The following is a 27,831-nucleotide window of genomic DNA, read 5'->3' on the forward strand; positions in this document are numbered from 1 at the left end:
TAACTAAAAGAAATTAGTCCTGTATTGCATGATAATTATATTAATATGCTATATATTTTTAGTGATAAAAATTGTTCTAATATTTTTATTATGCCCTTCTGCATTTTTAAATAACTTTTCATATACTGTATATTTTTTGCCTTTAAGTTTGTAAATATGATGTTTATTAGCCTATAGAATCCAAAGCAAAACAGATTCTAAAAAAATAAAAAGTTTTAAATACAAAAAAAAAAAAAAAAAACAAGGCTGATGAGCACAGCAAAGAAAGTGTGATATAATTTATCTAAATGCCTTGTTTTACGTAATGGATAAAAAGCACTTACTATATGCCAGAGGTATTCTAAATGCTTTACATTAACCATTTAGTCCTCATAACAACCCCTTAGGTAGGATCTATTATCCCCATTTTACAGAGGTACAGAGGTAAGGAAGGGTTGAGAAGCTTTCTCGAAGTTACACTGATAGCAGAGACATGATTGAACCCTGGCAGCCTGGCTTCTGAGCAGACTCAACCATGAGCCTAGATTGATGCTTATAATCTGTAATCTCTTTCATAAAGTGCGACGGGTGGTCAAAAGATAAGGTGCTTTGGAATTCTGCCAAATTTGAGTTTTAAAGGCCAATTCTAACACTTCTATCTATACAGTATTACTACTCTACATCTGCTTTTCTCGTCTGTAAAATAGGGAGTAAAATAGGTTACATTTTTATATTTATGAATACTAAGTGAAAACATGAATTTAAAATCACCCTGTACCGTGCCCAACCCATAATCAGTATTTCTTTGTGTTTTATCTTTTTCCCAAAGGCACCTTTATATTAAAACAAATGAAACTTTAAGTTTCAGGGGCCTTCACTTTCATAACCCTTTCTAAATAGTGTACTTAATTTAATATTCATAACTTTCTATTCCTTTTCTTAAAGAGGGTCTCCAAATTATACAACCTTCCGACCCCATGAAACCTGGATCTACTCCTGCTCTTCCTGTTAATGATTTCCATAATGAAGCAACCCCACTGGAACTCAGGTTCTGAGTAAGAAGGAATAAGCACACTTCACTTTGTCTGTCCCACGAAAAGTAGCTATAAAACCTGGACAAGATGCATGTGGCAGCTAAAAGTAGAAGGGAATAGAGGAAGAACAACAAAATTTGAAGTACTATTTTCTCTATTCTCTCACATGCTGGGCCTCAAATATTTCTATGGAGGTAGGAAGAAGGCACAAAAAACCAGGGCCCACAGAAAGGGAGCAAAAATTCTGAAAGTGGGAAACCTTCATATCTGACTGACGAAATACTGGTCCCAGGAGGGTAAGGCTAACCCCTGTTGTTTTTATCCTCTTTATCATCCCACTGCTTGTCCCCAGGTAGGGGCACAATCATGGAAACTATACAGCAGATCACAGTAATTAAAGACTCCAGCTTCCTAAACAGAGAACCAAAAACAAAGCACTGCGTCGATGGCAGAAAGGAGGAGTTCAGGGAAGTGATTCCTTCAAGTTATTTATGAACTCTTCATCTCATCCCAAGCTACACAAGCATGGATCTGATCCTAAACAGCATAGACAGACACTGAGTGCTGAACTACTGATCACAGCACTGCCAAATTCCTGAACTGGCCACTGGGTGGCAAATAAGTGGGACAAATTCAAATAACACTGAAAAGACTGAAAACTGAACTGACATAGGAACCACAAGTCATAGAGGGCTGGATCAAACTTGAATCCTGAAATTAACTGAGTCGACTGCCTACTAAAATGAAAATTTCAATGTTTTCCACAGGATGTGTAAAAAAAGACCCAGTGTCTCATAACAATTAAAATGTCCAGAATAAAATTCAAAATCAATCAACACATGAATAAATTTAAAAATCTCAGTTTGCATAGAAAAAAGACACTCAAGCAACAGATACCAACTCTAAAATGACACAGATGTTGAAACTACCGATAAAGACATTAAAGAGGCTTTATAAAAATTCTCTAACAAGTAAAGGTAAATGCTCTTTAAAAGGATAGAAAGATAAAGGGCTTACAGGTGGGGTACAAAATGGCATAGCTGCTCTGAAAAAATCTGGATATTTCTTATATAAACATTCATGTACAGGATATGTATGCAATCCCACTCCTAGGTATTAACCCTGGAGAAATCAAAAGTTATGCTAACATAAAAATCTGTATATGAATGTTTACACTGGATTTATTCACAATTACTATAAAGTAGAAACAACCCAAGGGGTAAATAAACTGCATATATATAGTTACATATAACGAACTACTGATAAGCACAGAAAGGAAATGAACTGTTGATATAAAGCAACAATGTGGATGAACCTCAAGCATTATGTTAAGTGAAAGAAGCTGATCTCAAAAGGTTATATACCACATGACACCATTTATATGGCATGCCCCCAAAAGACAAAACTACAGTAATGAAGAAGAGAACAGGGGTTGCCAGGGGTTAGGGTTGGGAGGAAAGTATGACCACAAATGAATAACATAAGAGAATTTTTTCAGGTGATGAAACTTTTCTAAATTTTTAACAAAGAACTGTACACGAAATCTATACATGTTTTAAACTTCATAGAATGTTACACACAAAAAGCCAATATTACTGCTGGTAATCGAAAAATTAAAATTTTTTTAGGCCCCACGTTTAAAAAAAGCAAACCTAGAAAAACAAATTACTGGTGTATCTATGAATAAGAGTATTTAAAGGGGATGAGCTGTACCAGTTCATTGATTGAAATAAATTTGGCCCATGGCACTGAAGGCCAATAGGATCAACCGAACTGCATCAGTGCTGAAAATGACTTACAAAGGTATAATCCTACCCAATATGCTTCCTGCTTTAACTGTATATACAAAACCAAGACCAAAATAGCACATGGAAAGAAAATCAAAGAAGACTGTGTCACTGCCTGTCACCAGGCAGCGACTCAGGTCTTCAAGCTGAACGATATCTAAATTACCTGAGATGAGAATCTGTCTTTGAAAGACCCATTCCAATGTTAATAATTCTACCTAGAGTTCTAAGCTATATTCTTTATAATGTAATCTATGCAGCATTTTTATTTTCTCTGCTACATTAAAAAGCAGGTGAATAAATTCCACTTCCAGAAAAATGAAACGTGCATATCCATACAGTAGAATTTTAAATACTGGACATGATATATAAAACAATCATTAAGAAGACTATGAAAGGTAGAAAAAGGGCAGAGCAGCTAGGGACTTTGGGAACCCAAGAAACAACACAGTGGTACGTTTCCTGGATTTTCCTTTCACTTCATATATCTGAAATTTCGAACTGAAGAAGCTGGCAATCCAAAAATGCCAACAGGGCACAGACAAAAAAGCCAGCTCCCCCCAAAAGTCACCTCTCTCTAGCCGAAGGAGCAGAAAAGGAGCAGCATAGCAAGGCAGAAAACTTTTAGACAATAACTGCTCTACACAAGCCAATCATCACAGAAAAAAAACTGTGGCCCCTCACCAACCAACGCTGGCTATGGTTGAGGACTAAACCTAGACTTCTACCCTGGCCAGGTTATAAAGATGAGCCACAACCCCAATACTGAGGGGGTGGTAGAGAAGCAAAAGCAGTGACCTCCGATTTTCTTTCCCTAACACACACACACACACACACAAACACACACACACACACACATTTCGCAGAAATCAATCGTGTGGCCACACAGAATTTCCAATCCCCTATGCAGCAATAATGTCTCTCTCCTCTCCCTGTTTGGGTGGCATCAGAAGGGGCCTAGTGAAGTAGCAGGATTTTGACCACTGCCCTGTAGTAAAGAGGCCACCTCCCCCTTTCCCACCTCTACATCCATAGTATCAGTAAAGGCCATGTATAAAACAGTAATGAGTCATTCCTATCCCTTCCAGTTAGGGTAGTATCAGCAGAAGCCTACTGGTGAAAGGTAGACTGTGCCCCTGCCCAGCAGGAATGAAAAACTCCTTTTTCCACTCAGGTGTCAAAGGAGGACAGGTGGGAACCCAGACTTCTCATCTTGCAATAATAAGACAGTGCCATCCTCTTCTTGCTGCTAAAGCAGTGTCAGAAGGCACCACTAAAACAAGAGGTTTAAATAAAATCTACAGTCTCACAACAAAATACCAAAAATATTTAGGTTTCAATGGAAAGTCACTTCTCATACCAAAGCCAAGAACATCTCAACTTGAATGAAGAAATACAATCAACAGACAACAAAACAAAGATGAAAATGTTGTTAGATTATCTGACAAAGATTTTATAGCAGCAATCATAAAAATGCTTTAATAAGGAACCGTGCCTGAAACAAATGAAAACATAAAATGTCTCACCAAAGAAACAGAAGATATATTAGTAGAACCAAATGGAAATTTTGAAACTAAAAGCCTCAATAACCAAAATAAAAAATTTAACGAATGGGCTCAACAGTAGAATGGAGGGGACAGAGGGAAAAAGATCAGTAAAGGAGAAAATAAAACAAAAGAAATTACCTAATCTGAGCCAAAGAAAGAAAATATATTGAAAAAAAATAAACAGAGCCTCAGGGACCTATGAAACAGTAACAAAAGAACTAAAATCCATGTCACTGTAATCCAGAAGGGAGAGAAGAAAGAGAGCAGGGCTGAAAAAGTACTCAAATAATGGCTGAAAACTTCCCAATTGTGGCAAAGAAACATATATACCAAGATACAACATAGTCAAACTTCTGGAAATTAATCATCTCCCCTCCCTCTCAAATCTTGAAAAGAATAAGAGAAAAAAGACACCTTACTTATATGGGAATAACATTCAAATGACAGATTCCTCATTAGAAACCACAGAGGTCAGAAGGAATGACATGTTCTGCAGTGCTAAAAGAAAAGGACTGTCGATCCAGGATCCTATACCCAGTGAAAATACCCTTCAGCAATGGAAAGGAAATAAAGACACTCTCCAATGAAGAAAAACGTGGAGATTTTTCGCCAAAAGACTACCCTAAAAGAGCAGCTAAAAACATTTAATAAACAGAAAAGAAAAAATGAAAGAAAGAACCTGATATTCATCAGAAAGGACAAAAAAAAAAAAAAACCATGGTAAACAAAAATATGGGTAAATATAATAGGTTTTCCTTCTCTTGAATTTTACAGTTATGTTTGATGATTGAAACAAATTAGAATACTATCTGTTGTGGATCTAAATGTGTTAAAGAAAGCTTTTAAGATGATTATATTACCAATGGAGGAAGTAAAGAGACATAAAGGGATTATGGGGTTATGCACTAATTAAAAGTCAGATTGGCAGTGGTTAAAAAAATGATCTAACTATATGCTATCTACAAGAAACTCACTTCAAATATAATGACATAGGTAGGTTGAAAGTAAAAGAAGAAAAATGGTATATCATGCAAATATTAATCAAAATAAAGTAGGAGTGCTACATTAATCTGAAAAAGTAGACTTCAGAGCAAAAAACAATGATCACAGACAGAAAGAAACACTGTATCATGACAAAAGTGCCATATCACCAAGAAAATATACCAATCCTAAATGTGTATGCACAGATGGAGCTACAAAATATATAAAGTAAAAACTTATCGAACTGAAAGGAGAAACAGACAAATCCACAATTATAGTAAGAAACACTGACACCTTTCTCTCAGCAATTGACAGCACAATTAGAAAATCAGAAAGGATATATAAGAACTCAACATCATCAACCTACAGGATCTAATTATCATTTATACAACAGCAGAATACACATTCTTTTTCAGGTGCCCAGGGAACACAAACCAAGACAGACTGCATGTTATGCTATAAAACACATTCTTCAACAAATTCTAAAAGAACTGAAGTCATACAGAGTGGCTCCCCTGGTCACAAGGGCATAAAATTAGAAAGTATTAATAGTAACAGAAAGAAAACAGGAAAATACCCCAACATGTGGAAACTAAACAACATACTTATAGATAATCCATGGGTCAAAAGTTTCAAGGGGGAGTAAATAACATTGAAACAAGTGAACATGAAAATACAGCATATCAACATTAGTAGAACAGGAAACGCAATGCTCAGACGGGAACCTGTAGCACTAAATACTTTTTTTGAAACAGGACATCATGCAAATCAATAATTTAAATTCTCACCTCAGGTACCTGAAGAAAAGTCAAAATAAACCTAACATAAGCAGAAATTAAGAAAAGCATAAACAGCAGAAATCAGTAAAATTGAAAACAGAGAAACAATTTTGGTATTATTTTAGAACCAACACCAGACAAAGATGATGCCAAAAAGGAAGACACACACTAATATTCCTCATGAATACAGATATAAAAATCCCTAACAAAACATAAGCAAAAGGAATTCAGAAATATTTAAAAGAAATTATACAACATAAATAGGGATTTATTTCAGGAATACAAGGATGAGTCCATATTAAAAAAATCAAGGAATGTACTCTACCATATTAACAGGATAAATAAGAAAAATGATATAATCATATTGATGTACAGAAATATTAGATATAATTCAACACCCATTCATGATAAAAAGAAAAATGAAGTTAGGAATCAAAGGAAACTTTAACTTGGTAAAAGAGCATCTAAAAATAATCTACAGCTAATATTATAAGAGAAAAATACTGAATATATTTTTCCTAAAATCAGGAACAAGAAGGGCCAGTCTCATTACTCTTATTCACATAGTGCTGGAAGTGCAAGCCAGTGCATTAAGTCAAGGAAAAAAAAAGGCATACAGATCTGAAAGAAGAAACAAAACTATCCCTATTTACAGATGACACGATAATCTATATAGAAAATCCCAAGGAATCTACAAAAACATCTTCTAAAATGAGTGACTTTAGCAAAGTCAAAAGATACCAGTTAAATATTATATTTAATCAATTGTACTTTAGGAGCAATGAACATGTGGACATCAAAATTAAAATATTCTAACATGTAGACACTAAAATGAAGATTACAATAGCTAAAATAAAAAATAGTTAAATGTGAATCCAACAAAACATGTCCGGGATACATATGCTGAAAACTGTAAAATGCTGATGGAAAAAAAAATCAAGGAAGATCTAAATAACTGAAGAGACATACAGTGTTCATGAATTAGAAAACTAAACATAGCAAAGATGGCAATTCTCTCCAAATTGATATACAGATTTGACACATCCTATAATCTTGTAGACACAGCAACACAGACGAGATTCTAAATTCTACATGGAAATGCAAAGGAACTAGAATAGCTAAAACAATTTGAAAAAAAATGAATAAAGTGTGAGGAGTCAGTCTACCTGATTTCAATACTTATATAGCTATGGTAATCAAGAATGTGTAGTATCAGTGGACGATCAGACACACAGACTAACGGAACAGCATAGAGAACCTAGAAAGAAACCCACCAAATATGCCTGTCTTCTTTTTAACCCAGGTCCAAAAGCAATTCAATGGAGGAAGGATAGCCTTTTCACACAAACTGTGCTACAACGAGTGGACTTACACAGGCATAAAAAGGAACTTTGACCTGAGACCAACTCATACAAAAATTAACTTGAAATGGGTCATGGACTTAAATGTAAAATGCAAAACTATAAAATTTTAAGAAAAATCAATAAAAGAAAATCTTACAATCGAGAGCTAGTTAAATTTGAGTTACTGGACTTGACACCAGAAGCATGATCCATAAAAGGTAAAATTAGTAATTTGGACTTAGAAATTTGAAACATTTGCTTTTCCAAATACCCTAAGAAGCTGATGAAAAGACAAGCTACAGATGAAGAAAATACATGCAAACCACATATATAACAAGGTGCTAGTATTGACAATATATAAAGAACACTCAAAATTCAACAGTAAGAAAAACTCCAGTTAGAAAAGGGAGAAAAAACACGAACCATTTACCAAAAGAGATATAGATGGCAAATAAATGCATGAAAAGATGTTCAATATTATTAAGCATCACAAAAATGCAAATTCAAACCACAGTGAGATTGCCATATACCTATTGAAGCAGCTTAAGTTGTTTAAAAAACACACACACACACAAAAACCAATAGCACCAAATGCTGTTGAGGCTACAGAGAAACTGGATCATTCATATATTGCTGGTGGGAATGAAAACACAGCCATTCCGGAAAACCATTTGGAAGTTTCTTTAAAAAAAAAACAAAAACTGAATATGCACCTATCATAAGAATCTGGGTAAAGGGCACGTCAGATCTCTCTGTATTACAGGCTGAGTAACCCTTTTCCAAAATGTCCAAAATGCTCTAGATCAGCAGTGTTTCAGATTTTGGATTTTTTCATTTTGGAATATTTACATTATACAATTTGAGCATACTGAATTCAAAAATCCAGAATCTGAAATGCTCCAGTGAGCATTTCCTTTGAGAATCATGTTGGCACTAAAAAAAATTTGAATCTCAGAGCATTTTGGACTTCAAATTTTCAGATCTGGGATGCTCAACCTGCATTTTTGATAATGACATGTGAATCCAAAATTATCTCAAAATAAAAAGTTTATTCAAAAAATATTTTAAACAATAACAACAGCAAAAAAAAAACCCAAAAAACAAACAAACAAACAAACAAACAAAAAAACAAAAGCAGGTGAGTAGTGTGTGCTTCTCCCAGCGTTCTAATTCCATGGGTGAGGGCTGCCTTCTTTGAAGGGCCTCAGGCCAAGGTTACCAAGCAGAGCTTTTACTAGCTCTACATTCCTCCTAATCTGGTCTTATTCATTCTGAAGGCTTCAATTAATATATGCCAATGATTGCCAAATTTGTATTTTAAGCCCATACCACTCTTCTGAAGTCCAGGCATATTTTACTTTTAAATGAATATCTCAATCTAGGTATCTGAGAGGTATTTCAAGCTCAACCATTGAAACATAGTATTTTTCCCTACAGCTCCCAAATCTGCTTCCCTTGGATCTTTCCCTGTTTCAGTAGTTGTCACTTGCTATGGTCTGAATGTGTTCCTCCAAAATTGCCAGGTTGAAAACCTAGGCCCCACGGTTATGGTTTATGGAGTTGAACCTTTGAGGTAGTGATTAGATCACGATGGTAGAGTACTCATGAATGGGATTAGTGCCCTTATAAAAGAGGCCCCAGAGAGCGGCCTTGCTCTTTCTACAATGTAAGGACTCATCAAAAAAATCCCATCTATGAACCAGGAAATGAGCCCTCACCAGACACCTTATATGCACGGATCCTGGGCTTCTGAGCCACCAGAAGTTTGAGAAATTAATTTCTGTTGTTTATAAGCTACCCAGTGTATGGTATTTTGTTCTAACAGCCTGAATGGACTTAAGATGTCAGTATTACCATCCAATGCACCCAGATGCTCAAGCTGGTGTCTGGTTTACTCATTCTTATTCTCATATATACTAGTAAATTATAAAACACCATTAACTCAAGTTCTTAAATACATGATCAATGAGTCCACTTCTTCCCATCCTCAACACAGCCAGCTCGTTGAAACACCAATATACCAGTCTCCTAGCTGATTTCTGTAGCCCTACTTGTCCCCTCCTTGAAAGCATTCCTCTTAGCAAACAGGCTGATCTTTACAAAATGCAAATCCAACCACCACACTCCTTAGCTTAAAACTTTTCACTGCTACTATTGTGCTTACAGTAATCCTTATCAAAGCACACAAAATCCCACATAGTCCAGTTTCCACCCACATCATGCCACTCTTCACGCTCATTTCTAAACTCCAGCCATAATAAGATTTTTCTAGTTTCTCCAAGGTATTCTGGTATTCTCCCTGCAGGGCCTTTGCACTTTCCTCCTACCACTCCCAGACCAATCTACCTAATATACAGTCAGTCTGCCAGATCTGGGGGTTTCACATCCACAGATTTAACCAACCATAGCCTGAAAATATTAAAAATAAACAAAAGGTAACAATAAAAAATACAAGTAAAAAATACAGTGTAACAACGATTTACATGGCATTTACACTGTATTAAGTATTAGAAGTAATCTAGAATGATTTCAAGAATATGGGAGGACATGAGTAGGTTATATGAAAATACTACACCATTTAATATCAGGGGCCTGAGGATCTTCAGATTTTCCTATCCACAGGGGTCCTAGAATCTTCACAGAGAAGAAGGAAGAACTATATTCTATTTATATACATACGTCACATGTATATTTAGGTTAACTTGGGCCTAACTGGATAGTCACTTGACATTCATATTTTGGGGGGCTTTCTAAATATGAAGTACAATAATAATAATTCCAGTAACAGCCTTTGTCACTCACAGTTAAACTATAACTGTTACTTCTTATGAATACTGGTTGCTAAAGTATTCATATATATACAAAATTTTTAGAGGTTTTTAAGTTCACTGTTTAAAAATTAACACATGGGCCGGGCACGGTGGCTCACGCCTGTAATCCCAGCACTTTGGGAGGCCGAGGTGGGTGGATCATGATGTCAAGACATCAAGACCATCCTGGCCAAAAGGGTGAAACCCCGTCTCTACTAAAAATACAAAAATTAGCTGGGCGTGGTGGTGCATGCCTGTAGTACCAGCTACTCGGGAGGCTGAGGCAAGAGAATCACTTGAACCCAGGAGGCGGAGGTTGCAGTGAGCCGAGATCGTGCCGCTGCACTCCAGCCTGGCGACAGAGAGAGACTCCATCTCAAACAAACAAACAAACAAAAAACCAAAAAACCATGGTATGTTGACCCTGAATTTCAGCTATACAGCATTCTTTCTAAAGTTTATTGAGCTTCACTCAGTCTCTTAACTGTAATAATAAAAACAGTAACAAGGGAAAAAAACAGGAAAATGACTGTTGCAATGTGCCATGTACAAAATAATTTGTTGGAAGCTTTAGAAGATATGTCTTATAAGCAATTTCTGAATAATAATTTCAAGAGATTAGGGTTTTAAATCTTTACATTTTAAAATTCTACAACAAAAAGCATGTGTATTGAATCTCTATTTCCCAATGTGATGGGTTTTTCCCCGATATCCTATCTCTGTTTTCAAATTAATATGAATACTTCGTAAGTACCACTCAAGAATTAACTAATTCTACCAGTAATTATACTTTATCTATTTGTCACACGTTACAGTTTTCAAATGTACAATTCTGTATAGTTCACACATACATACATGGTTCATCATGGTTGTGTATATATTCCAATTTTATTTCCTGTTAAAAACATCTGACTAAAAGCATCATTATGAGACATCAAAATAATAAAAGGATAACAGGAATGTATTTTAGGATACGAGATAAAAGAAATAGCCAAAATTAGCCAGGCGTGGTGGTGGGCGCCTGTAGTCCCAGCTACTCGGAAGGCTGAGGCAGGAGAATGGTGTGAACCCGGGAGGCGGAGCTTGCAGTGAGCCGAGATGCGCCACTGCACTCCAGCCTGGGTGACAGAGCGAGACTTCATCTCAAAACAAACAAACAAACAAACAAAAAAAAAAACAACAAAAAAAAAACAGCCTTCCATTTCTGACCTACCCTGGGCCAGAGGGGAGCCCAGTGGCCTAAAGACTAAGACCCAGCTTGGCAACATTCACCACAAGCTGACTGAAGAGCGCTTGAGGCCTTAAGTGAACATCAGCGGTACCCTGGCAGTACTCCCTGTGGGCCTGTGGTGGTGGTTGTGGACACAGAGAGACTCCTCTGCCTGGGGAAAGGGGACAGAAGAGTGAGACGGACTTTGTCTTGTGGTTTCAGTGCCAGCTTAGCTGCAGTAGAATAGAGCACCATGTATACCTCTCAGGTTTCTGACTCCAGGCTCTGGTTCCCAGACAGCATCTCTGGACCCACCCAGGGCCTGGGGGAATTTGCCACCCTGAAAAGAAGGACACAAGACTGCCTGCCTTGACCATCTGCTGACTGTGGAGCCCTAGGGCCTTGAGCGAACATAGGCAGTAGACAAGTAGTGGTTATAGCAGGCCTCGGCAAGACCCAGTGCTGTGCTGGCTTCAGGTCTGACCTAGAACAGTTCCGGTGGTATTGGTCACAGGGGTGCTTGTGTCACCCATCCCCCAGGTCTGGACAGCTCAGCATAGACAAAGAGATTCCACTTGTTTGGTGGAAAGTAAGGAAAGAGAACAACAGTCTCTGCCTGCTAACCCAGAGAATTCTTTTGGATCTTATCCAAGATCACCAAGGTAGTACCTCTACAAATCTGCAAGAACCACAGCATTGCTAAGCTTGAGGTGCCCCCTAATATACAACTACAGTGACAAAAAATGGATCACAACATCCATGACCCTTCTAATACCTGGAAAGCCTTCTTAATGAGGACAGGTACAAACAAACCTAGACTACAAAGACTACAGTAAATACCCAGCTTTTCAATGCCCAAACACCAATGAACATCCACAAACATCAAGACCATCCAGGAAAACATGACATCACCAAACAAACTAAGGCACCAGGGGCCAAGCACGGACAGACAGAGTTTGTGACCACAGAGTTATGTGACCTTTCAGATAGAGAATTCAAAATATCTGTTTTGAGGAAACTCAAAGAAATTCAAAATAACAGAGAAGAAATTCAGAATCCTATCAGATAAATTTAATAAAGAGACTGAAATAATTAAAAAGAATCAAACAAAAATCTGGAATTGAAAAATACAACTCACCAACTAAAGAATGCATCAGAGTCTCTAAATAGTAGAATTGATCAAGCAGAAGAACTAGTGAGAATGAAGACAAGCTCTCTGAAAATACACAATCAGAGGAGACAAAAAAAAAAAAGAATAAAGCATGCCGACAAGATCTGGAAAACCTCAAAGGAGAAAATCTAGGAGTTACTGCACTTAAAGAGGAGGTAGAAAGAGAGGGGTAGAAAGTTTATTCCAGGGGTTTATAACAGAGAACTTCCTAACCTAGAGAAAGATATCAAAATCCAAGTACAAGAAAGTTACATAACACCAAGCAGATTTAATCCAAAGAAGACTACCTCAAAGCATTTAATATTCAAACTCTCAAAGGTCAAGGGTAAAGAAAGGATCCTAAAAACATCAAGAGGAAAGAAACAAATAACCTACAATGGAGCTCCAATATGTCTGGGAGCAGTCATTTCAGTGGAAACCTCACAAGCCAGGAGAGAGTGGCATGACATATTTAAAGTGCTTAAGACAAAAAACTTTTAAACGAGAATAGTATATCTGGTGAAAAATAATCCTTCAGTCATAAAGGAGAAATAAAGACTTCCCCAGACAAATAAAAGCTGAGAAATTTCAACACCAGATCTGTCCTACAAGAAATGCTAAAGGAAGTTCTTCAATCTGAAAGAAAAAGACATTATGAGCAAGAAGAAATCATTTGAAGGACTAAAACTCATGGTTGATAGTACACAGAAAAACACAGACTATTATAATACTTTAATTGTGGTGTGTAAAGACACCGATCTTAAGTAATTTTGCCTGTTCGTTTAGGCAAGCAGTGTTAAGTTATCAGTTTAAAATAATAGGTTCTAAGATATTATTTGCAAGTCTCATGGTAACCTCAAATCTAAAAACATACAACAGATAAACAAAAAATAAAAAGCAATAAATTCAAACATACCACCAGTGAAAATCACCTTCATTAAAAGGAAAACAAAAAGTAAGGGAAAAAAGAAAAGAGGACCACAAAACCAGAAAACAAATAACAAAATGGCAGGAATAAGTCCTAACTTATCAATAATAACATATGATGTAAATGGACTAAACTCTCCCATCAAAAGACAAAGTGATTAAATGCTTAAAAAAAAAAAAAACACCCAATGATCTGTTGCCTAAGAAATACACTTCACATATAAAGACACATGAAGGGTGAAAATAAAGGGAGGGGGAAAAGACAATCCATGCAAGTAGAAACCAAAGAAAAGGAGCAGGAGTGGGCCGGGCGCAGTGGCTCACGCTTGTAATCCCAGCACTTTGGGAGGCCGAGGTGGGCGGATCACGAGGTCAGGAGATCGAGACCACGGTGAAACCCCATCTCTACTAAAAAATACAAAAAAATTAGCTGGGCGTGGTGGCAGGCGCCTGTAGTCCCAGCTACTCGGAGAGGCTGAGGCAGGAGAATGGCGTGAACCCGGGAGGCGGAGCTTGCAGTGAGCCAAGATCGCACCACTGCACTCCAGCCTGGGTGACAGAGCGAGACTCCGTCTCAAAAAAAAAAAAAAAAAGAAAAGAAAAGGAGCAGGAGTGGCAATACCTGTATCAGACAAAATAGTTTTCAAGACCAAACCTAGAAGAAGAGACAAAGAAGATCACTATATAATGATAAAAGAGTTAATTCAACAGGAGAATCTAATAATTGTAAATACATATGCACCCAACACTGGAACACCCAGATACATAAATATTATTAGAGCTAAAGAGAGAGAGAGAGAGACCCCGATAAGAGCTGGAGACTTCAACACCCCACTTTCAGCATTGGACAGATCATCCAGACAGAAAATTAACAAAGAAACGTTGGATTTAATCTGTGCTACAGATCAAATGGACCTAATGGATATACACAGAACACTTCAACCAAAAGCTGCAAAATACACATTCTTCTCCTTAGCACATGGATCATTCTAAAAAACGAACCATATCTTAGGCCAAAAAACAAATCTTAAAACTTTCAAAATAATAGTAAGCATTTTCTCTGACCACAAAATGCAATAAAACTAGAAATCAATAATAAAAGAAACTTAAACACATGGAAATTAAACAATATCTTCTTGAATGACAAGTGGGTCAAGGAAGAAATTAAGAAGGAAATTGAAAAATTTCTTGAAACAAATTATAATGGAAACATATACAAATAAACATACCAAAACCTATGGGATGCAAGCAAAAGCAGTACTAAGAGGGAATTTTATAGCTATAAGTGCCTGCAATCAAAAGAAGAACAACTTCAAATATACTACATGTTGATGCATCTTAAAGAATCAGAAAAGCAAGGGCAAGCCAAACCTAAAGTAGAAGGAAAGAAATAAAGATCAGAGTAGAAAGAAATGTAATTGAAATAAAGAAAACAATACAAAGTATCAATACATGAAAAGCTGGTTTTTTGAAAAGATAAATAAATTGACAAACCTTAGCCAGGCTAAGAAAAAAGAGAATAATCAAATAAATAAAATAAGACATGAAAAGGACATTACAACCAACACCACAGAAATTCAAAGAATCACTAGAGGCTACTGTGACCAACTACATAACAATAAATTGGAAAATTAGAAGAAATGGACAATTTCCTAGACACATAGACACATACAACTTACCAATATTGAATGATAAAGAAATCCCAAACCTGAAGAGACCAATAACAAGTAATGAGATCAAAGCCATAATAAAGTCTTCTAGCAAAGAAAAGCCTGGGACCTGATGGTTTCACTGCTGAATTCTACCAAATATACTAACACTAATCCTACTCAAACTATTCCAGAAAATAGAGGAGATGGGGAATACTTCCAAACTCATTCTTCAAGGCCAGTATTACCCTGATACCAAAACCAAATAAAGACACATCAAAAAAAGAAAAGTATAGGCCAATATCCCTGATGAACACAGATGCAAAAGTCCTCATCAAAATACTAACAAACTGAATTCAACAACACATTAAGAAAATCATTCATCATAACCAAGTGGGATTTACCCCAGGGATGCAAGGATGGCTCAACATATGCAAATCAATCAGTGTGATACATCATATCAACAGGATGAAAAAACTAAAAGCCTTTCCTCTAAGATCTGGAACAAGACAAGGACGCCTACTTTCACCACCGTTAAGAGTACCGGAAGTCCTAGCTAGAGCAATCAGACAAGAAAAGGCAATAAAGGGCATCCAAACTGGAAAGGAAGAAATCAAATCATCCTTGTTTGCAGATGATATGACCTTATATTTTGAAAAACCTAAAGATTCCCCCAAAAACTATCAGAACTGATAAACAGATTCAGTAAATTTGCAGGATACAAAATCAGTGTACTAAAATCAGTAGCATTTCTATATGCCAACAATGGCATTTCTATATGCGAACAATCTGAAAAAGAAGTAAAAAAAGTAACCCAATTTATAATAGCTACAAATAAAATTAAATACATAAGAATTAACCAAAGAAGTGAAAGATCTCTACAATGAAAACTATTTAACATTGGTAAAAGAAATCAAAAAGGACACAAGAAAATGAAAAGATACTCCATGTTCAAAGATTGTAAGAATCAGTATTATTAAAATGTTCATACTACCCAAGCAATCTACAGATTCATATAATCCCTCTCAAAATAGCAATGACATTCTTCACAGAAATAGAAAAAAAATTCCTAAAATTTATATAGAACCACAAAAGACCCAGACTAGCCAAACTTGTCCTGAGCAAAAAAGAACAAAACTGGAGGAATCACCTTAACTGACTTCAAAGTATACTACAGAGCTATAGTAATCAAACAGCATGGAACTGGCATAACAGACACATAGACACAGAACAGAATAGAGAACCCAGAAACAAATCCATATATCTACGGTGAACTCATTTTTGACAAAAGTGCCAAGAACATAGATTGGGGAAAGGACAGTCTCTTCAATAAATGGTCCTGGGAAACTGATATCCATATGCAGAAGAATGAGACTAGACTCATATATCTCACCATATACAAAAATGAAATCAAAATGGATAAATCAATTAAAGACGTAATCGAAGACCTTAAACTATGAAACTACTAAAAGAAAAAAATTAGAGAAACTTGCCAGGACTTTGGAGTGGGCAAGGATTTCTTGAGTAATACCCCACAAGCACAGGCAACCAAAGAGAAAACGGACAGATGGGATCACATCAAGTCAAAAAGTTTCTTGCAAAACAAAGGAAACAATCAGCAAAGTGAAGAGACAACCCACAGAATGAGAGAAAATGTTTGCAAACTATCCATCTGACAAGGGATTTATAAACAGTATATATAAGGAGCTCAAACAACTCTTAAGGAAAAAATAATCAAATAATCTAATTTTAAAATGGCCAAAAGATCTGACTAGACATCTCTCAAAAGAAGACATACAAACAGCAACAGGTGTATAAAAAGGTATACAACATCACTCATCATCAGAAAAATGGAAATAAAACTACAATGAGGTATCATCTCACCCCAGTTAAAACGGCTTTTATCCAAGACAGGCAACAGCAAATGCTGGCAAGGATACGGAGAAAAGGAAACCCTTGTACGCTGCAGGTGGGAATGTAAATCAGTACAACCACTACGGAGAACGGTTGGGAGGTTCCTCAGAAAACTAAAAATAGAGCTACCACATAATCTAGCAATCCCACTGCCAGATATATACAACCTAAAAGAAAGCAAATCAATATATCAAATAGACACCTGCACTCCCATGTTTATTGCAGCACTACTCACAATAGCCAAGATTTGGAAGCAACCTAAGTGTCCATCAACAGATGAATGAACAAAGAAAATGTGGTACACATACACAATGGAATTACTATTCAGTCTTGAAAAAGAATAAGATCTTGGCCAGGCACAGTGGCTCACACCTATAATCCCAGCACTTTGGGAGGCCGAGGTGGGTGGATCACCTGAGGTCAGGAGCCAACATGGTGAAACCCTGTCTCTACCAAAAATATAAAAATTAGCTAGACATGGTGGTGGGCACCTGTAATCCCAGCTACTTGGGAGGCTGAGGCAGGAGAATTGCCTGAATCCAGGAGATGGAGGTTGCAGTGAGCCGACATGGTGCCGCTGCACTCCAGCCTGGGCAACAGAGTGAGACTCCATCTCAAAAAAATAAAAAATAAAAAAAAGGAATAAGATCTTGTTACTTGCAACAACATGGATGAAATTGGAGGTCATTATGTTAACTTAATAAGCCAGGCACAGAAAGACAAACATCATATGTTTTCACTAATCTTGGGGAGCTAAATATTAAGACAACTGAACCAGTGGAGATAGAGTAGAATGATGGGTGGGGGGAAGTGGGGATGGTTAATTGGCACAAAAAAGTAGTTATAAGGAATAAGATCATAAGATCTAGTAGTTGATAGCACAACATGGTGACTATAGTCAATAATAATTTAATCATACATTTAAAAATAACTTTAAGAGTATAATCAGATTGTTTGTAACACGAAGGATAAAGACTTGAGGTGATGGATACCCCATTTACCCTGATGTGATTATTATACATTGTGTGCCTGTATCAAAATATCCCACATACTCCATAAATATATATATCTACGAGGTACCCACAAAAATTCAAAGTAAAAAATTTTTAAAAAGAGAGAAATAGCCATGTAAAAATATAACCAATATTAATTGAGTAATATAAAATATCCTACAAAATAGGAAACAGACATTTGGAAATACTGGGGTAGAGAAACCAAGGGATGTTTCAAAAGTGTAGCATCACATGGCATTATTATGATACGATGCCAGCCTCAGGTTAATAAAACCAGGGGCTTCCAAACTATGAAAGAACACAATCAACCTGTATTAACCAAAAGGCTGAAGAAATAGCCCAGTCTGATTGATTAAATTTACTTCTGAAGCTTTTTTGTTTCAAATATCTGCTATTGCAAACCATTTTAAAATACATTAAAGTATACTTCCTTGCTTTAGTAAGTACAATATAGTGAACATAATTAAATCTCCCACTGTTGACCGTGGGTCTTACCATATATTAGGATAAGCATTGTTGTGAACATTATTTCTTACTGGACCCAAAGAAAGATGGGAACATTTGGGTTAGATACGTATACAAACTGACCCTAGGCTATTTATTCTTTGGAAACTCCTCTTTTTTTAACTACAACTATTTAAAATCAATTTTTAAAGGGGAGAAAAAGAGCTTATTTTCCTGTAAGTCAAGGGCAGGAAAAATAAACCTGGTTATCTGAACTTTTAATATATCATTGGAGCTTTTCAAAAGTAATAAGTATTCTTGAAAAATCTGTTCCATTTTCAACAGTTAGGGCAATGAGTATCCAAGAGCAAAGCTTGGGGACAAGAAAGGTAAAATCCAATTCCTATGTGAAGAAGAAAATAGTACTGAAGAAAGCTGCTCAGTACCCAGGTAATTACTAAGCATGTCTTATATACTAGTATGTCTTATGTACTAAGTACCCTGGCTAAGCACTATGGCTACAGCAAACCTTCACTTCCTGTGCTTCCATTTCTTCATCTGCAAAATGAGGAGATGGGATATACATATGCCTGTCTCTTTATATACAAAAATTCTCATACTGTGATTTATTAAGAGCAAAATGGTATTACTCTACCATCAACTGTGTGTGTATTTGGGTGGTGAGAGGGTGGTAGGAGAAGGAAGGGATATCTAACTCTCCAAGGAAAGTAAAAATTTGGATGCCCAAATTCATAAGAAAACTGTTCTCTGCAATAAACTTAGGAATGTTGACTAGTTATTTTACTCCTCTTTTTATTGCTTTGGGCAGAACACTGAGTGAATAACAAATCCATGACTGGGCTATATGTTAAAATGCTGTGGGGTTTAATATTAAATCCCCCCCCCAAAAAAAAAGACAGTGAAGAATCCATGGAAGCTTTTGTTTCCTTTTAGTTTTCTTTGAAGTCTTATCCTAAATGACAAATTGCATCAGCTATTGTGGTTTGATACAAAGAGTACTGAAGTGGGGACCAGCAGAGTTAGATTTGGGTTCTAGGATTGACAGTAGTGAACTGTACACAAATCACCTGCTCATTTGCAAAATATTTCCTTCTGTTGTTAATCAAGAATGTTATGATGGATACAACACATTTCCTTTTAAAATAAAGGTGTTATGCCAATAGTTCAGGAGAATGCAATGGTTATAATGTATTTTGATTGTGAAAAGGCATCTCACCAAGTACTGAATACAAACATTAAAATAAGCTATGCAGTCAAGTAAATTCTTAACTCTGAACAGCGAGTTTTGAGTGATGAATCAAAAGGCACACTGGAAAGATGAACTGAAATAAGAATATACTTAACTGTGGCTCCAAACGAAGGGCCTAGATCATTCTTTAAAATTGCTGCTATATACATGTAATAAATTTCTGGCATTCAGTTTGGCTGTATTATCTCCCTGTGTGGAATAACTTATCCACTGGGTTTTCCTCTTATGTTTCAAAAGGAAAAATGTAAATTCTGCAATAAAGTTGGGGGGGGGGTGGGAAAGCCATGTAAGCATGGGGAAGGAGAGGCCTGATTTAAGTAGTTTATGTACTTGAAAAAGAACTAAGGGCTTGAGCTGACTTTGAACTCCACATGAGTCAACAGTGTGACATGACTGCCAAAAAAACTAATGTAATCTTGGCCACCAATAACAGAAGTGTCATGTACAGAACTATGGAGTTACAGCTTTACTGTATTCTCTGCATCCTCTGCTGGGCCCCAGACATCTAGAATGATAGGCTCAGTCCCAAAAGTACCCTATTTAGGAGTGATAGTGACAAACAAGAGCAATTCCAGGAAGGGGAGTGACCAGAATAGCGAAGAATCTAGAAAATAAGTCCTGAAGACTACAGGAACTAGGACTATTTAGGCTGGAAAGGCTAAGTCTTGGAGGAGAGATGATATTAAATATGTCATGAGCTGCTCTGTGACAGAAGAGTTCCGACCTAAGAGGACACATACCAAAGCAGATACAAACAGTACCCAAAACGGAACAGGCTGCTATAGCACTAGGAATGTTCAGGCAATGCAACTGTCAAGTCTGACTACACATCAGAAACACCTGGGAATAGTTTTAAAACCATCAATACCCAGGCCCTATCCCCAAGCAATTAAATTAAAATCTCTCGGGAAAGGCCTGGGAAATGGGAGGAATTAAAAACTTCCCTGGGGGTTCTAATATGCAGCTACACTCGAGAATGACCAAGGTAAAGACAGGCAATCCTTGGAGATCCTATGGGTTCAGTTCCAGAACACCACAATAAAGCCAGTATCACAAGAAGGCAAGTCACACCAACTTTTTGGTTTCCCAGTGCATACAAAAATTAGGTTTACACAATACCGTACTATATTAAGTAAGCAAATAACATTATTTCTAAAAAAAAAAAAAAGTACACACTAAATTTTAAAATATCTTATATTTTAAAAATGCTAGTGATCATCTGAGCCTTCAGTGAGTCATACCCTTTGCTGCTGAGGGCTCTTGCCTCCATGTTAATGGCTGCCGACAGATCAAGGTGGTGGTTGCTGAATGTCAGGATGGCTGTGGCAATTTCTTAAAATAAGATGACAAGGAGGCTGGGTGCGGTGGCTCACACCTGTAATCCCAGCACCTTGGAAGGCCGAGGCGGGTGGATCACGAGGTCAGGAGATTGAGACCATCCTGGCCAACATGGTGAAACCCCCATCCCTACTAAAAATACAAAAACTAGCCAGGCATGGTGGCATGCACCTGTAATCTCAGCTAGTCAGGAGGCTGAGGCAGGAGAATCACTTGAACCCGGGATGGGGAGGTTGCAGTGAGCTGAGATCCCACCACTGAACTCTGGCCTGGGCGACAGAGCGAGACTCTGTCTCAAAAAAATAAATAAATAAAAAATAAGATGACAAGGAAGTTTAATGCATTGAGTCTTTCTTTCACAAAAGATGGATCTGTACCAGGAGATGTGGTTTGATAGCATTTTATGCACTTTTTTCAAAACTGGAATCGGGCTGGGCACAGTGGTTCACGCCTGTAATCCCAGCACTTTGGGAGGCCGAGGCGGGTGGGTCACAATGTCAAGAGATCGAGACCATCCTGGCCAACAGGGTGAAACCCCGTCTCTACTAAAAACAAAAAAAGATTAGCCAGGCATGGTGGCAGGCGCCTGTAGTCCCAGCTACTTGGGAGGCTGAGGCAGGAGAATGGCATGAACCCGGGAGGCGAAGCTTGCAGTGAGCTGAGATTGTGCCACTGCACTCCAGCCTGAATGACAGAGTGAGACTCCGTCTCAAAACAAAGCAAAACAAAACAAAACAAAACACTGTAATCAATCCTCTTAAACCCCACCACTGCTTTATCAACTAAGTTTACATAATGGTCTAAATCTTTTGTTGTCATTTCAACAATGTTCACAGCATCTTTATTAGAAGTAGATTCCAATTGAAAAACCAGTTTCTTTGCTCATCCACAGGAAGCAACTCCTCCTCATCTGTTCAAGTATCCATTGTAAGACTATAGCAATTCAGTCATATCTTCAGTCTCCACTTCTAATTTCAGTTTTCCTGCTATTTCTACCACTTCTATAGTTATCCTTTCCACTGATGGCTTGAATCCTTCAATGTCATCCATGAGGGGTAGAATAACTTCTTCCAAACTCCTGTTAATGTTGATATTTTCACCTCCTCCCAATGAATCACCAATATATATTTTTTGAGACAAGGTCTCACTATGTTGCCCAGGCTGATGATCTCAAACTCCTGGGCTCAAGTGATCCTCCTGCCTTGGCCTCCCAAGTGCTGAGATTATAGGTGTGAGCTACCATGTCTGGCCAAATCACCAATATTCTTAACAGCATCTAGAATGGTGAATCTTTCCAGAAGGTTTTCAATGACTATGCCCAGATCCATCAGAGCAATCACTGTAATCACTATTTATGGCAGCTGTAGCCTTAGGAAATATATTTCTTAAATAATAAGACTTTGAAGTCAAAATTACTCCATGATCCGTGGGCTATAGAATGAATGCTGTGTTAGCAGGCACGAAAACAACATTAATCTCCTTGTACACCTCCATCAGAGCTCTTGTGTGACTAGGTACATAGTCAATGAGCAGAAACATTTTGAAAGGAATCATTTTTTTCCGAGCAGCAGGTCTCAACAGTGGGCTCACAATATTCAGTAAACCCTGCTGTAAACAGATGTGCTGTCATCCAGGCTTCGTTGTTGCACTGACAGAGCACAGTCAGAACAGATTTAGCAGAATCCTTAAGGGTCCTGGTATTTTTGGAATGGTAAATGAGCAATGGCTTTATCTTATAAAATCACCAGCTGCATTAGCACCTAAAGAGAGTCAGCCTGTCCTTTGAAGCTCTTTGAAGCTAGGCATTGACTTCTCTCTAGCTAAGAAAATCCTAGATAGCACCTTCCTCCAACTGAAGGCTATTTTGTCCACATTGAAAATATGTTGTTTAGTGTAGCTGCCTTCATCAATAGTCTTAGCTAGATCTTCTGGATAACTTGCTGTAGCTTCTCCATCAGCACTTGCTGCTTCCCCTTGCACTTTTATATTATAGAGACAGCTTCTTTCCTTAAACCTCATGAACCAACCTCTGTTAGCCTCAAACTTTTCTTCTTCAGCTTCTTCATCTCTCTCAGCCTTCAGAGGATTGAAGAGAGTTAGGGCCTTGCTCCGGATTAGTCTTTGCCTTAAGGGAGTGTTGTGGCTGGTTTGATCTATCCAGACCAAACTTTCTCCGTATCAACAATAAAGCTGTTTTGCTTTCTTATCATTGTGTGTTCACCGGGGTAATACTTTTAATTTTCTTCAAGAACTTTTCCTTTGCATTCACAACTTGGTTAGCTGCTAGTGTAAGAGACCTACCTTTTCACCTCTCTCACCTTTTGACATACCTTCCTCAATAAGCTTAATCATTTCTAGCTTTTCATTTAAAGTGGGAAATACGAGACCCTTTCACTTCAACACTTAAAAGCCACTACAGGGTAATTAATTGGCCTAATTTCAATATTGTTGTGTTTGAGACAATTGGGAGGCCTCAGGGAGAAAGATGGGAACGGCCAGTGGGTGGAGCAATCAGAACACACAACTTTTACCAATTAAGTTTGCAGTTTTGTATGGGTGCAGTTCGTGGTGCCCCAAAACAATTACAATAGTAACAACAAAGATCACTCCTCACAGATCACCATAGTAGATCTGATAATAATGAAAATATTTGAAATATTACAAGAATGACCAAATTGTAACACAGAAACAGGAAGTGAGGGCATACTGCTGGCAAAGTGGTGCTGAGACTTGCTTGAGGCAGGGTTGCCACAGATCTTCAATTTGTAAAAAATACAGTATCTGTGATGTGCAATAAAGTGAAGCACAGTAAAGCGAGGTACACATGGACAGTCAGGATGGTCACCTGTCTCTCTGTGTAGAGGTGAGTCCTCCTCAGAGGCCTGTATTAGGTTTACTTCCCAGATTCCTTCTTCTCTAGAACTTTTAATATTTTTAACTTGTTAGGCCCAACATTATCTTCTGTGATCATGAAGATCAACTCCTTTTCACAAATATTTGAGAAGAAATGAAATTTAAATGGTGCACTCTCAAGAATTTATAATAGCTTGGGTTATAACAGCCAGTGTATTCTATTCGTGAATAAAAGGTTTCAAAGATTTAAGCACTACTGTCTTTGTGGAAAAGAATGGTGCCAGCACCTTTGTATGTAAATTAACTTAAACAATTTAATTTCCCAAGTTTTGTAAAATAAATTTAAAACATACTAACATTCATATGTTCTCCAGTATCTTCCATGATAAAATAATTCAAATCAAGCAGAAACTACTTTGTAGTTTGAATGGTCTCTAGCACTAGTAGCTCATCTAATGCACATGATAAAATGTTATATATTGTCCTACTTTAGACATTTCTAAAACTTTCTATAACAGAACAATGTGGCTTTTTAGTAACCAATATACAGTTCTCCATGCTTCCTTAGGTGTTGGTTATATTCTTGTTCTTAATACTTTTCTCTGACTACTGAATAAAAACATTTATAAAGATTTCTTAATTTCCTTTGAAAATATACATGCATGTGTGTTCAAAAGGCCTCTGGCCTTAATATAGGTCAGGCATCAATGGTTGTAGGCTATACTTCTAAAGTTTAGTGGCCCCTCCAGATTTTTCCACTTAAATGTAACACACCCTCTAAAAACTTTAAAACTTTCACTTTAGATTACAATAAATCATCACCCATTTCCTTTTATTTTTGCCATCTGTCAGTGCAAATAGCTCCTCATGAATCTGAAGCTTCTTCTAGGCTACTTGGAGTCTCTCTCATTAATCTTTGTCATGTGGTTCATAAATAATGAGAGACGTATTAAAAATCATCATCTTGTTTACAGACAACCGCCACCAAAAGAGCCTGGAATAACACCGTGGATTTGACTAGACGTTTTCAGCCTGAACGAGCATTTCAGGAGTCCTGATGTGGGGACGAAGCACATATTTAACCTTTTTTACCATTAAGCTGGTTAACTGTACTACGTTTCAAGTAAGGATTACCCTTTCCATATCAAAACCCTAGATAGAATTACGACCTTACAGCCATCTAAGCAGCTGCTGGACGGGCAGTTTGCTCCACAGCCAACAGTCACCTTTCCATTTTTCAAGCACATACCTCTCACAGAACTGTTTTCAGTGCGGCAGTCTACAGAGCTGGTTATAACACCGGCACGATGTGACAACAAAATTAAAGATGATTTTGCTCTTTCAGCCTGCCCCCACTTTTTAAAAAAAAAAAAATTCTTTCCTCCTCCTTCATCCCCCCAAAGGAAACCAAACCAACAATACTTCCACAAAACCAGCCTCAGACTTATGAATATAATTCTTTCAGTGAAAGCAGACCAGCTTTATAGGGGAGCAGCTTTCATGAGAAGCAGGAAGCTGATCTGAGCAGCAGAGAGCAGGGATGGGGCGGAGCAGAAAGGAACTCAGCTGGGGGAGAGAGCGAAGCACAGACAGTCCTGGCTGCTTCTAGTTACTTATTGACAGTTTCATCTAATAGCACAGATTTATAAACAGGGTGAGCATCCATCCTGCCATACCTTTCCTTCCTTTTACGAATCTCTGTCAATCTGGTAAACTATTACACAGGGAAAGTGAGGCCTTACAGCCCCGCCAGAGCCCAGTTGCAGGGAAATGATGTAAGCTTCCCACCTCCCACCAGCCCCCGCTCTGCCAATCCACCTCTACTCTGACCTGTTAATATCCCCTTCCTCCCCCAGGGTCACTGCCTGGGGCCAGAGGGCCCCAGGCTTGCCTAGCTGTGTCCTATTGTGGGGCAGAAAGTATCTGCCAGGGGGTAAGAAGCTTTTTGTTTTGAGAAAGTCTTCAATGAGAAAGTAAATGCCTTTCCATTTAAAAAATAATGCTGAATCACCAAAAGCTAATCAGTCCTCAAGAGAAATAGTATTAAATAGGATTGAGGTGAGGAATGCAATTTGGCAAAAGGCAGCAGAATGTGTGATGTAGCAAAGGTTATAATACTGGGAGTTAAGGGACATAGGTTCTACTTTTTTCCTACCACCTATGTGACTTCAGGCAATTGGCGTAACCTCTCTAGTTTCATTTTCTGTAAAACTAAAGAATTAATATAAATTATATCTGCAGTCTTTTGTACTATTGTATTTTTATAAACTGACACCCAAAATAAATAAGCCGGGAGGCACAAAGTAATCTTACTGTGGCCAATTGTTTGTTGTTTACTCAAAATTGCAAGTAGTTCCCTATATTAAGCTATTTTAGATCTGCTTTGCCAAAGTACTAGTCAATGTGAGTAAGACTAGCACAAGATATAAAGGGGGATAAGCTACAGGTAGTTCAAGTGTTAATCCTGATCTGGAAAACTTACAGAGAATTAGGATTGCAAAGACTCATGCGCAGGAAAAGACAATTTATAAACAGATACATAGATGCAATCAAGACCAAAGACCTAAGACATTACCCTAGACAGCATAAACAATTTACCTTGGTCAGCAGTGTTCTAAGTTTAAGGGACACATACACACACACACACACACCCCCTAGAAATTCTTATTAAAAAATTAAGATGCCAAAATACACCAATGACTATCACAATAGTCTTCAAACTGGGATAAGCAAACTTCTGGAAGCACATGGTTTTCCAAAGGATATGTAGGCACACAGGTAGTAAATCAATTTCCATGTCAACTTTTCCAAGTACCCTCTCCTAAAACTGACCTGCCTGAGAGTGCTCCAGGGGAGTAGATTATCCTATCTTACCTTCCCTTTCCCAAACCCCTCATTCTCCCATTTTACAAAATCAAGGCACACAGCTCACCCATCATCAATTTCTCACTCTGGGGCATTGCTTGGCGTAGGGGACCAAAAAAAAAAAAAAAAAAAAAAAAAAAAAAGAATACCTCTGAGCAGGACACAAGGGGACAATCAGAAATACTGTTGGTGAAAAAGTGAATGGCCCTAATCAATCACTCTTCTTTTGCAACTCAGGTGGCTTTGCCAATTCTTTGTTTCAAATAAAATTGGAGAAGGACCTAATTGAGTTATCAGCTGATATATCATTAAAAATAATTTTAAATGATAAATCATTGAAAGAAATGAGCAACGCTGCTATCTAAGTACTCTCATTCTTTCAACTTATGTAAACAAAATTCCAGCGTATATATTAAAAAAGAATGAAAAATATGCTGAACTCTCTCCCCAATAATATTCATATACTAATTATGAATTAATTAGAAGAAAAACACCAATGATGCATAAAGAGATAAATTTCTAGTAAAATTGTATTTTTATCTCTAATATTTTTCAAAGATTTGCAATTTACATGTGAATTTTGACCTACTGTGTTCTAATCATCACTCTAATAATACTTTTTAAAAAATAATCACTGGGAGCCATATGGTCACAGAAAATTAACTTTTTTACCAGAAATGTGATAGGGTAATCAATAGATTTTTAAACATAACAATACATAAAGATAAAATGTGGAAAAAGTTTTAAGGAGACAAATTAACACAAAAATTTCACATAAAGAGTAGCTCAAAAGTGGATAACATAAAGTATTATAAAGTTATAGGCTTTGCTTAAGACAAATTTATTTAAGAATATAACAATTTTACTAAGAAATGCCAATATTTACAATAAAATGGCACACCATTAGCAAATGATTCAGACTTACGATGAAAAATTTC

General features: G+C 37.2%; 1 protein-coding gene across 9 annotated transcripts in view; it reads right to left on the bottom strand.

The window, feature by feature from the left end:
- The window catches only part of BBX (BBX high mobility group box domain containing), a 295,180-nt gene that overhangs the window by 188,717 nt on the left and 78,632 nt on the right, over positions 1-27,831 (bottom strand). Inside the window, exon 1 of one of the 9 annotated variants that reach the window (XM_030801615.1) lies at positions 25,278-25,359. The exons of the other annotated variants lie outside the window; for them this stretch is intronic. The gene's annotated coding sequence lies outside the window, so the exon portion shown is untranslated. Of the gene's footprint in view, positions 1-25,277; positions 25,360-27,831 lie in introns of those variants that run through there. 9 annotated transcript variants of the gene reach the window in all.

This window comes from Nomascus leucogenys, chromosome 21 (genome assembly GCF_006542625.1).
Source record: "Nomascus leucogenys isolate Asia chromosome 21, Asia_NLE_v1, whole genome shotgun sequence".
NCBI classification, from domain to species: domain Eukaryota; kingdom Metazoa; phylum Chordata; class Mammalia; order Primates; family Hylobatidae; genus Nomascus; species Nomascus leucogenys.